Below are 11,939 nucleotides of genomic sequence, written 5' to 3'. Positions count from 1 at the left end.
CAACATTTTAGCTGGAAAAACATGCAAAGTATCCTGTCAACTTCAAAATACATGATCTTATGACTTCTGATAGTAAATTATAATTATATATCAAAATAAGATCTCATCCTGTGGCCTATGCAACAGGTTAACAAGAGGTCAGTGATCACAGAGTTACTGCCAATGATAATGAGAAGTAAACTTTGAGGTTGAAAAACAACAGAATTTTTTTATAACACCACACATTGTTTCTAAATAGAAATAAACCTTAGATTTCAGATGTAATCACCCATGATTGAAGCAGAAAAAACAAGGAACTATGTCAAAATAAATGACAAATCATCACGATATCAGCATCCCCTCCTGCAGCACAAATGCCATCAGGAGGTCAGAGGGTCACAGAGCAACCAAGGTGCAATTGATGAGGAAAAGTTAAAGTTTGAGATGGAACTGCAGAATTTTCATGAAACCACATATTCTTTATAGAAAACACAAACCTTTTAACTTTATAATGGACTCACCCATGGCAGAAGCAAATGAAAACATGGAATCATGTCCAAAAGTATGGCAAATTATCTGCTCTTGTTATCCTATTCCCATGTAAATTTGTAGTTCTCCCATTATCTTGTCGCCTCTTGTCTCAAGCTGCTCAGAGCAGCCCTGCATTGCTCCAGACACGCTTCCAGTGTAAGGGGTTGCTGGCCTGGTCCAAGCAAAGCTGTTAAACTGTGGAGCACAGCACAGACTCTGTGTGTGTGTAAAGAGTTAACAGTCTCCTGTAGCAGGGAGTTCATGCCATCTGTACCCATACCACGCCATGTCACTGATAAGTTTGGGTACCTACAGAATTCTGGACCTTATTTCAGTGTAGCGCTGCCACACACGAATGACCACAACAAGAGTAGAGCTGTTTTTGATTTGTGGCTACAGATGATCAAAAAATGTAATTTAATAAATGCTAAAAACAACATTGCCCTTTTTAAGGCCGAGCTCCCTTTAGCTCCCCCATAATTCATACTGTGGCTGAATCCGTGCTAATCTCTTCCCTGGCCATCACCCTTACTGGCTTGCAGTACAACACAGGTACAAGCATTTTAGCTTGAATCTTTGCAACAAGGAGCCATCTGATGACAGACATGGAGTTTGGACGGTCTGTTTGCAAGATAAGTTTCAGTGTGTTTCTTTGTATGTATACTTTTATTTTTCAGTACACAGGTTTGTTAAAGGGATATTTCAGTATTTTTGAAGTTCGGCTGTATGAGGTACATAGCAGCAAAAGTGGCATTAACCTCCAGTGATTTCAGTGAGCATTACTCCTTTAAGAAGGACTCACTGGCTGTACCGGACAGGAAGCTAGGCTATACAGTATAACAGATGGGTATGGTTTCTCTTCAGAATTTAGTGAGTATTTGGGGAAAAAAAGGCCACAAAACAATGTTGACTCAAACATACACACTGTTAAAAACTTTAGAAGCATTGTATTTTTTTTACCCAGAAAGCCTCTGTGTTTGCAGGCTTTGGCTACTGGTTATGTACTCTTGCATTGCAAAATTGTGACAAAAAACAGATTCTCTCTGGGTGTAAAATAAAATGCTTCAACGTTTTTGATAATATGTACACTTGAACCAACATTGTTTTGTGGCCCATTTTTTTACCGAGAACTAGCGAAATTCTGGGGAGAAACTGTACGCATCTGTTACACTGTATAGCCTAGCTTCCAGACTGGTTGTACCAGTCTGGAAGCTAGGCTAGGAAGCTAGGACCATAAGGGAGTCCTTTTTAAAGGAGCAATGCTCACTGAAATACTGGAAGCTAATACTACTACAACTGCTACATACCTCATATACCTCGACTTCAAATATACTGAAATTTCCCTTTAAAGGGGACATATGATAGATTAGCTATTCCAACAAAAGTATGTACCCCAGGCCTGTCCACAATCCCCTCAAGCACCAGAACCCCCCACCACCACCTTTCAGAAAATGTGTGCTGAAACAAGTCATTTTTTTTCCCCTAATGATGTCATGTGGGGAGTTAGCAATGCCCCCAGGTTTGGTTGGCCCTCCCCCACTTGGAAGAAAGTTCCATAGATATCAACCTCCAACCGGGTTGTTTGTTATAAGTTGTTACCTAACCTAAAGTACAATGCAACAGCTGTTTTGAGAGGAAATGTGGAATCCTTCTCCCACCATGTGTGTGTACTGACCCTCATGTGATTGTGAAAGCCAAACGACTTGTCATGTTGATGTCGCTGGCAGAAAGATTAGACCTACTTGTTGTGGCTTTAAGTATTTATTTTCTTACTCAGTGTTTTTTATCATGTAATTAAGTACAATACTTAAAATATACAACTAACAAGTCATATTCATTTATTGGTGCTAATAAAGCACGCACTTCTTATCGCCCACTCCAAAAATATGATCCCCTTAAATTTCTGCTATCCCAAAGACCCATATATCAGTCATCAGATGACTGGTATTCAACTTCAATGTAGGAAAATTCTCTCGTTTTGCAATAAGCATATTTGCATCGTGGAGAGCGAGAGAGTCTGTGTGTGGTGCGCGGTGCTGTCAGTCTGAGTATTATCCAGTATGATTTAAGCTTTTTAAACAACATAAAGACGATCAGCTAAACCAGGAACATTCAGCTTTAACTTCCGTCTTTCCTTCTTTGTTTTGCCACTTTTGTTGTGTCATAAAAAAACGTTAATCCAGTGGGAGATCACACAACTCTCAGCAGGTGCAGTATTAGTGACTGTGGATGAGATCGATGAGGGAAAGGAGTTGATAAAACTTTGTGAAATTTTTGGAATTTTACCTGTTGAGATTTGAGTTCTCCTCATGTAGCTCTCTCTCTTTCCCCCATGGATCATCTGATGATTAGCTCAGAGAAAAGTTTATACAGTAAAAATACCCCAACGTTTTGGAATCTGCCCGTGGCTCGGTGAGTGTGTAAGTCAGAAATACAGTCCCCTTCATGAGTAATAAAGCTGAGATTGGCCGTTATGTCTTCACAAACTACGCACTGCAAACTCAAAAATCATAAGGTGAGAAAAGGCGTGAGGGCTCACAGTGTATACCTGCCTATAGCTTAAAGGCCAGTTGCAAGATGAGAGGGAGAGAAATTATCTATAAAAATCGTTATATTTGGAGATACAAAAACTATCTAATTATAGATCCTAAATATTCTTTTACATCTGATGTTCCCTGTTCATATCATAGACATATGCAAGGTTTTTTATTAAAAGTTGATCAGACCCACAATCAATACCTTGATTTAACCCCAATAAGTAATCAGTATCATGTTCAAGCTTTCATCTTTATAACAAAACAAATTTAATGTAGTTTGGTTCAGGATTAAGCTAGGTAGGGCAGATTTTAAAGGGGAAGTAAGCTTATTCACATTGAGTGTTTGCTAATCCCGCCCATTCCAAGATGGCGGACCGGCGGACGCACAACAGCTACGTTGAGCAACCACAGATGGGCATCTACATGTCCATATCTATGGAAAGTTCCACCCTCCTCTCCTGATCCTCCTCACATCCATTAAACCACATCCACTTCCTGAACAAGGCAAAGTCAGGGGCTGGCAGAGAGGTTTTTAGACATACATAAATTCAATACTGGAGTGTTTTTTTTCAGCAACTGACTTCACAGGCATGTTTGGGGACCTCTGAAACCAATATAAACTTGTCTTAAAAGGATAAAATATGTCCCCTTTAATGCATTTGTCAATGTTTTGTGAGTCAAAGATTTTCTGATCAAAATGCCAAGTTATTAAACCAGTACCTGGAAACATCACATTATCACCTTAACAGCCCAGAAAGACAAACCTTTCCAAAATGATTAAATTACAGCACAAAAACAGGAAATTGGAACTGATTTTTTGAGAAAGTGATAGAAAATTGGACTGAAAATTTTAAGCACCAGTGAGATGTGACCAAAAGTAGCCTTTAAAGGGCAGGTACCCCAGTGTGCAGGGTTGGGGTTAACCATTGCCTATGTAAATGATTGACAGAAAATAATAGTAGACTGACAGTGCAGGTTGTTCTGATTTGATTGGGGGTGATGTTAAAAGGTAGTGCAGAGGTCAGGCAGCCTTTAGTGACAAAGATCACTTTTGTCACTGCCATGGTTCTATCAAAGCCTTTTTTACTGTGAATAATTCACTGTTAATCATGAAACAATGACAGTGTTTTGATGGCATTAAAGAAGCCGTGTTATCCATCCGTCTCTCTTAGTGACTAATAGCTGATGCTGAAGAACAGACTACTCACATGTTGTACAAGTACGACCCAAAGTGTTTCAGGCTGTCTACCATCACTACGGTTCCCACACTCTGGATGGAACATTTGGTTCAATTTATTTGTGTTGCTCTTGATATGCAATTGTGTAGGTGGTGAAGGTGCTGATTTGTTTTGGAAATAGTGGACTGCGGTTCAGTGAAACAGAAAAAAAAAAGATTTTTGAATGCTCTTACCCAGCGATCCTTCATCCTCAAGCCTCAAAGTGTAGCTCTTCTACAGGAATCACAGTTCAAGTCATCGAAGCCCTGCTGTAGGAGTTTTAAGTGTGTGTATAAAAAGACAAGCAGGAATTGAAACAACTGTGAGACCAGAGAATGTGACTCCCTCAGGCTTTTCTTTAAAAATCACCACGTAGATAAGGTTTGACACAAAGCACACTTAGACACATGCTCTGATGATTCAAATGAGGCCTAATCACCAACAGCGCTGTGTTGTGACACATGAGAGACTGGCATCTCTGCAGGGGTGTCATCATAACTTAAGCACTGATCTGATACTATGGATTCACATGATTACAAATTGACATCAAATAAAGTCAGAGGAAAGAAAGGGATATCAACTCTGTGATGAAAGGAACGACAAATAACTTCTGAGTATCCTCGCTTCGTTCTTTTAGCTGCTCTAATGACATTTTGATTCAGTGGTTAGAGCTGATCGAGTGCAACCAATTTCCTCTAGCATGTTCACCATCTCCCCTGTGTGCAGTCTGTAAGCTTGCTCTCCTGTCAGCCAAATATGTGAAGGTCAGAGCATTTAAACAATCAATATAGTGCCAAATCTTGTGTTAAATGTTGCTGCAGCTGCTACCTCTAGCTGTGGCTGGGACATTATTATAGATGGGAGACTTAGCTCATGCAATATGGTGCTTTCCTTCACATTCAAACTGAAATATGCTTCATCATTTGTACTTCCTCCTTCACATGAAATGCTCATCCAGCATTTGTTGCACTTTACTCTGTCACTGGCTTTTAAAAGGAAGTTTAGCCAAACTTTTAAATGCCTGCTGCAGTGATCCATTGTTCTCTTCTTATGGCTTTGTTGATGTACTGCGTCAAAAATTATGTAATCATAGTGATTTAACATATTGAGGGGGGGCTACCGCTTTACAAAACAGTAAGTTACTGTTCTTTTTCATTTAGAAAAAAATACTACATAACTTTCTCATAATCCCTGTGTACTGCAGCCCTTGATCACAATAAATCAGGGCCAAAATTGATATTTTTAAACCTGAAAAGGCAAAGAAGACTAAACTGAAGTGATGTGTTTAATCTTTCCTTCAGCACCTTGGACAGCGACATTATGCAATTAACCTGACAGACCAGATAGACTGTCTCAAGTATTAAGCCCCCCTGTTAAGTGTTGAATTCAGCTGTTTCAATCAGACCCATATCTACAGGTGTATAAAATCAAGCACCTAGCCCTGCAGTCTCCAAACATTTGTGATACAAATGGGTCCTTCTGAAGAGCTTAGTGACTTCAAGCGTGGCACTGTGATAGTTGCCACCTTTATAATAAGAGTGCGAAATTTGTGATATTATAAGAAAGTGGAAGCATTTAGGAACAACAGCAACTCACCCAGAGAGTGGGAAACCATGTAAAAATCACAGAGCAGAGCCATTGACTAATAAGGAGCTAAGTCGCCATGGCTCTGCAGATTTAATGGCTGAAAAATGTCCAACTTCCACTAGCATCAATGTAAGCAGAAAAACAGTGGGAGCTTCATGAAATGGGTTCCCAAGTCCAAGCAGCTGTATGCAAGCCTCACATTACCAAGTCTAATGTGGAGCAGGAGTGGTGTGAAGCACACTGACACTAGAATGTGGAGCAGTGAAAACATGTTCTGTGTAGTGAATCACACCTCTCTGTTTGGCATTTAGATGGTGAGTCTTGGTTTGGCGGATGCCGTGAGAGAACTGTAAGGTTCGGTGGAGGAGGGATAATGGAAGAGGGTTATTTTTCAGGGTTTGGACCAGGCCCCTTTTCTCCAGTGAAGGGTAATCTTAGTGCTTCAGCATACCAAGATATTTTGGACAATGCAATGCTTCCAATTTAGTGGCAACAGTTTGGGGTAGGCCCCTTTTTTTTCCTAACACGCCTGTGTCCCGGTGCACACAGCAAGGACTAAAGAGACATGGTTTGATGAGTTCTGTGTGGAAGAAATTGACTGGCCAGCACGGTGCCCTGATCTCAAACCCCATTCAGCATCTTTTGGATGAACTGGAACACAGATTGCAATCAAGGCCTTCTCTTCCAACAGCAGTTCCTGACAATAGAAATGCTGTACAGAATAAATGGACACAAATTCCCACAGAAACCCTCCAGAATCTTGTGGAAGCCTTCCAAGAAGAGTGGAAGCTGTTATAGTTGCAAACGGAGGGTCAACTCCATATGAAAGGAAAGTATTTGAATACATTCCCGGTTGGTGTAATGGTGAGACGCTGTATAGTTTATATCCAATGCATGGGATTTATTTCACATCCATCATTGCAACTTCCATAGTCTGTGTTTGGTAGGGGCTGAACCTTTGAAAAAAAACTGGAGGGTGACTGGATTGAAATTCTATCCATCACATTCATCACAGACCAATTGGAGCTACAAGAGATATGACACAGTGGGTGCAAACTCAGGGAGTAAACTTCCTAACTTGAGCTTAAAAGGCAGCCGCAGTTTTTCATTATCAGTGGAGCCCGTTGGTGAATTAAACTCATGCCAAAGTCCATCAGGAGAAGAGCAAAAACATCTTTTATGACAAGAAAATCTTATAGTGTTGTTCTTTGGTATTCTTTGTTACAAAACATTTTTGTCTAGTTCTTATAACGTAGCTTTATAGCTCCATCTGAGCTAACTGCTTCACTGGCAGCTAGTGTTTACAGACTATCAGTATAGTGAAACCCCGCCTTGATCTCCTCTGATGATGCTCATTGGTCCATCCATTTCAAGACTGGTCACAAACATTTCAGAATGAAGCTCTGCAAGATGCCATTTGCTTTGAAAGATGACTATGTAATGGCCTGAAAAAACTTTTGAAAATAATAGTCAAACACCAGATTAATACCGTAATTTCCGGACTGTAAGCCGCTACTTTTTCACATGCTTTGAACCCTGCGGCCTAAACAATGATGTGGCTAATTTATAGATTTTTACAAGCTAATGGCCTCTAGGGGGTGCTCTAGAAGGAAGCGCATGAGCGAGACAGTTGGAAGAAATAATGCACCGAGGAAGATGCTAGTTGGAACTTTCAACAGTCATTTTGCACATCATGCACACACCCCCATCATGGAAAACACACGAAGAAATGCATATGATGTAGCTTTAAAGTTAAAGGCAATCGATCTGGCTGTCGAAGAAGGAAATAGAGCTGCTGCACGTAAGCTAGGCATCAATGAATCGATGGTAAGACATTGGAGACGGCAGCGTGAAGAACTGACTCAATGCAAAAAGACAACAAAAGCTTCAAGAGGACGAACTCAATTCCAGCTGTGATTCCTGGGGGCACAACAAAGTATTTGCAGCCACTTGACATCAGTGTGAATCGTGCATTTAAAATGGCACTCGGAGTTGAGTGGGAGGCTTGGATGACCAGCAGCGAGAAATCATTTACCAAAACTGGCCGCATGCGAAGAGCAAATTTTGCTCAAGTCTGCCAGTGGATCCTGACAGCGTGAAGCAGTGTGAAAAAATCCACGATCACCAACGGGTTTCGAAAGGCTGGACTGCTGTGTGATGAAGAGGACAGCACAAGCTTGAGGGCAAATTTGCCTCGAGACCAAAGTGACATCGAGAGCGACAACGAAAGAGAGACCGAGAAAGTGTGTGACGAAGTCATTCTGAGGCTGTTCAATTCTGACACTGAAGAAGACAACTTCAGTGGTTTCAGTGCACAGGAGGAAGATGAAGATTGCGATGAATTACTTTTCTGTTTCTTTAACCAGCCATGTTACTGCCGTTTTACTGCCGTGTTGCTGCTGTGTTACTGCCGTGTTACAGGCACTGTTTGGAAAAAAGCAGTGAGGTATGTAATTAAAAATTCACAAAATCTTTCTGTGTACCATCTTTCTGTGTAAATATCTCATGTTACAACGTGGAAACCTGTGGCTTATAGACAAGTAAGGCTTATATATGTACAAAAAATTGTTCTTTTTAAATTTAATGGGTGCAGCTTATATTCAGGTGCGCTCTATAGTCCGGAAATTACGGTACTCTATTTCAAAACAAAAACTAAAGTATGCATATAAGTCAAATTGTGAACCTGCTTTCTGCTTAATAATCCCTGAAATGCATAAAATCAAAACCTACGAGTTATGATAAAAAGCAGTAGATACTTGTTTTGCAATAAAAGTATTCAGATCAACAATAGAAATGGATACAAAAATACACTGGCTTAAATGTTGTCGAATCTTTTACAAAAGTTTCTGCCTCTTTTGAGCATGTTAAACAATAGTTCCTTCCACCCTTCTTTCTGGAATAATTTTGTTACATCCCCTTAGGTAAGTTTTGCAGTATCAGTGATAGTGCTGGAGCTTTGGCATTTGACCAGAGTCTCTTTTTCATTTAGTCTTTTTACAGATTCACATGCTGATATCCATTTCTAAACCTGTTCCATGGTAACGTATTGGCAATGCTAAAGCAGTGTTAAAAATCAGCTATCTTGAGAGTGTTGACTTTCTTCATAATCATTTCCCCTACAGAGCTCTAAGTCAAACCCCTTGACAGTGCAGAACTGACAGAGCTGTCAGTGTGGTGTTCAACCATGTTTGAAAGCTGATTTGAGGGAAGGAGACGTGATCACAAGTGAGGGGAAACTTCAGAGAATCATTTCACTCTATGACCCTTGTATCTGCCCCAGTCCTTTAAGACTGTGTTTATGTTAATAACTATAATGGAATCAAAATGCATGTGCCTAATGATATCTCAGAAATTTAGAACCAATACTGGGTTGGAACTGTTAATGATAAAGGCGAGCAAGCCTAATCATTAGCTTTGGTAAGAAGGAAGGCCTGAAGCTTGTAAAGGATGCCTGGACTGTTACTTTTTAGCACTCCTCTATTCTACTGGCCACTCTAAGTGCTTTTATGGCAAATGTCACATTCACCAAATCATGCATGCATTAATACACTGATGGCAGAGGCTACTATGTGGAGTACCCATTAGTTTTTTAGGGTTCTATGGTTTGCCCAGTAGCACTGACATGGACTGTAGGAACTGGGATCAAATCGTCCTTTTGAGAGATGACCAACCCTACCGCTGATCCACAACTGCTCATGTGGTAGAGAGGTTTTCTTTATGCTTGGGTCTAATAATCGAAGGCTCTACCTCCCGTACTACTTTTAGAGCATTAATGTATCACAAGCAGGCCTGCCTTCTGGGATCGTAATGTTTAGAAAGAATAGTAGGGAATGATGAGTTCTTTAAGACATACTGGTACCTGGCCATACAGAGTGAGAAGAAAGGTTTTTTATTCACTTTGAGATTTTATTGGCATAAATGGAGAGAGCCTCTCATAGGAGAGATGATTTCTTTCCCTGGATTTTGTGCTGAATGTGCTGCATCATTTTGGAGAACAGCAGGATGATGAGAGAGTTTTTAGGGCTGTCTGAAATTGGTGAATTTCAGTAATGCAGCCTAAGGGCAGTGAAAGTATGGACTCGTTTTTCTGTATGGTGTTGAGACCAGGTGTGTCCAGTTGAATGTAACATGATGAAAAAAGCTATCCTTGTACTTTAATAAAATCTAGGAGTTGAAGGGCATCTCCTGAACTTCCTTACAGTGGTGCTGCATGTCATAACGATGCCATCTTAGACAGCTATATTATCAGATAACTATATGAGATCATTTATTGTCTTATTCTGTAAGCTTGATGCCAACCTCCATAGTATGCTGAATGCTAAATATTTCTCTCCATCTGAAAAGAAAAGATAAGACTATGTTTCCCTAACATACAGGCAGGCTGGCACTCTGGAGTTTTCCTTATCTCTGTTAAAATAGGGCATTGTGTGATTCCATCTAAATTAGCTCAAATGTCCTTAATGTCTTCATTGTGTTAAAATGCACTAAAAGATGAGCAGCTTGAGAACATTCCTATTTTTCTTTGTTTCAGCTTGATTCAAATCTTTGCAAAAAGACAAACACACTGTGTGGCCACAAAAAAACACTGAATAAAACATGAGTTTCTCGGTGAGAAGGCCTTACTGACATAACCCTCTGTTTTTCCTGAGCTATGCAGAAATTCTAACTTGGTTAAAAGATAGCAAACAACACAGGAGATCCATAGACCTGCAGGAGACCTGCAGAGTCTGTGCAGCAAGTCAGTCGACATTTTTACATTATTTGCATGGCAACAAAGAGGACTGTTTAATTGTGTTAACGCTAGAAGATGTAGACAAGACCCTCTTGTATATTTATTATCCTGGTGTCGTCTCAATTATTTGAAGACTTGCTTTCTAAACTTGTGTCCACTGCTTTTGAAATGCTAAATATACAGTGCCTATAAAAGTACTCAACCCCTTGGATGTTTTACACAGTTACTGGAATTATAAATTAATCATGGTCAATATAATTTGGCTTTTTTGACAACAAAAGATTGTAAAGGGCTTGTAAAGGTAGAGGGTAAAATGAATGCAGCAAAATATAGAAAAGAAAAAAAAACGTGAGGACAATCTTATTCAGTCTGCACGAGAACTGCTTGAACTGAAGATTTATTTTTCAGCAAGACAATGACCCCAGACCTCAATCCAATTGAGAATGTGTGGCTGGACTTGAATGGGGCTGTTTATGCCAATCCCTGTGTAACCTGACAGAGCTGGAGCAGTTTTGCAAAGAAGAATGGAGTTAAATTGCAGTGTCCAGATGTGAAAGCCTGACTGAGACCTATCCACACTGACTCAGTGCTGTGATTGCAGCCAAAGGTGTATCTACTAAACACTGACCTGAGGCGGTGAATATTTATGCAGTCACTTATTTAACATTACATATTTTTGCTTAATTTACATTACTTTGCAGAAAGCTGTTTACACTTTGATATTAATGTTTTTTTTTTTTTTTTAAGGCAAATTATATTGAGCTGATTGATTTATAAAACCAATAGAAGAGTAAAACATCCACTGCACTGGTTGACAGAAACAAACTCAAAGATAATTTACAAATAAACTAGGCCTATATTTTGGAGTCAGTGAATCAAATATTTGTCATTTTGATACAGCTTGTGTTTTACATGAAATGGGTAATTGTTAATTAGCAGTACAGCATGAAACTGGCTGATTTTATGGACTTCAATTCAGTGCTACACGTGCAACTAAACTGTAATTATAGCTCATTAATTTTGCTCTGTAATCTTCAAAAAATGACGAGATAAGAAAAAAACTAATTAACAACAACAAGGTTGACTGTAATTTCTCCATTTAGCGATCCTAATTGTGTCTTTTTGTATCACTGAATGGAAATGAAACCTTGGTGTGGGTAAGCTGCTTTACAATATTGTAACAATGGCATACTAATAAGATGGGACAACGATTAGAAGCAATTACGCAGGCGTTAGGTGAACACTCCGCCAGTAAAGGATGGAAGTGGAGTTTTGAAGGTGACAGAAAATCAGTAAGCCTTGTCATGAATACCCCGATGAAGTGAGATCCCTCTCCCAAGTGAGTTAAGCTTCTGC

This window comes from Cheilinus undulatus, linkage group 15 (assembly GCF_018320785.1).
Source record: "Cheilinus undulatus linkage group 15, ASM1832078v1, whole genome shotgun sequence".
Lineage (NCBI taxonomy): Eukaryota > Metazoa > Chordata > Actinopteri > Labriformes > Labridae > Cheilinus > Cheilinus undulatus.
The sequence above is the reverse complement of the archived record's forward strand: the minus strand, read 5'-3'. Positions refer to the sequence as shown.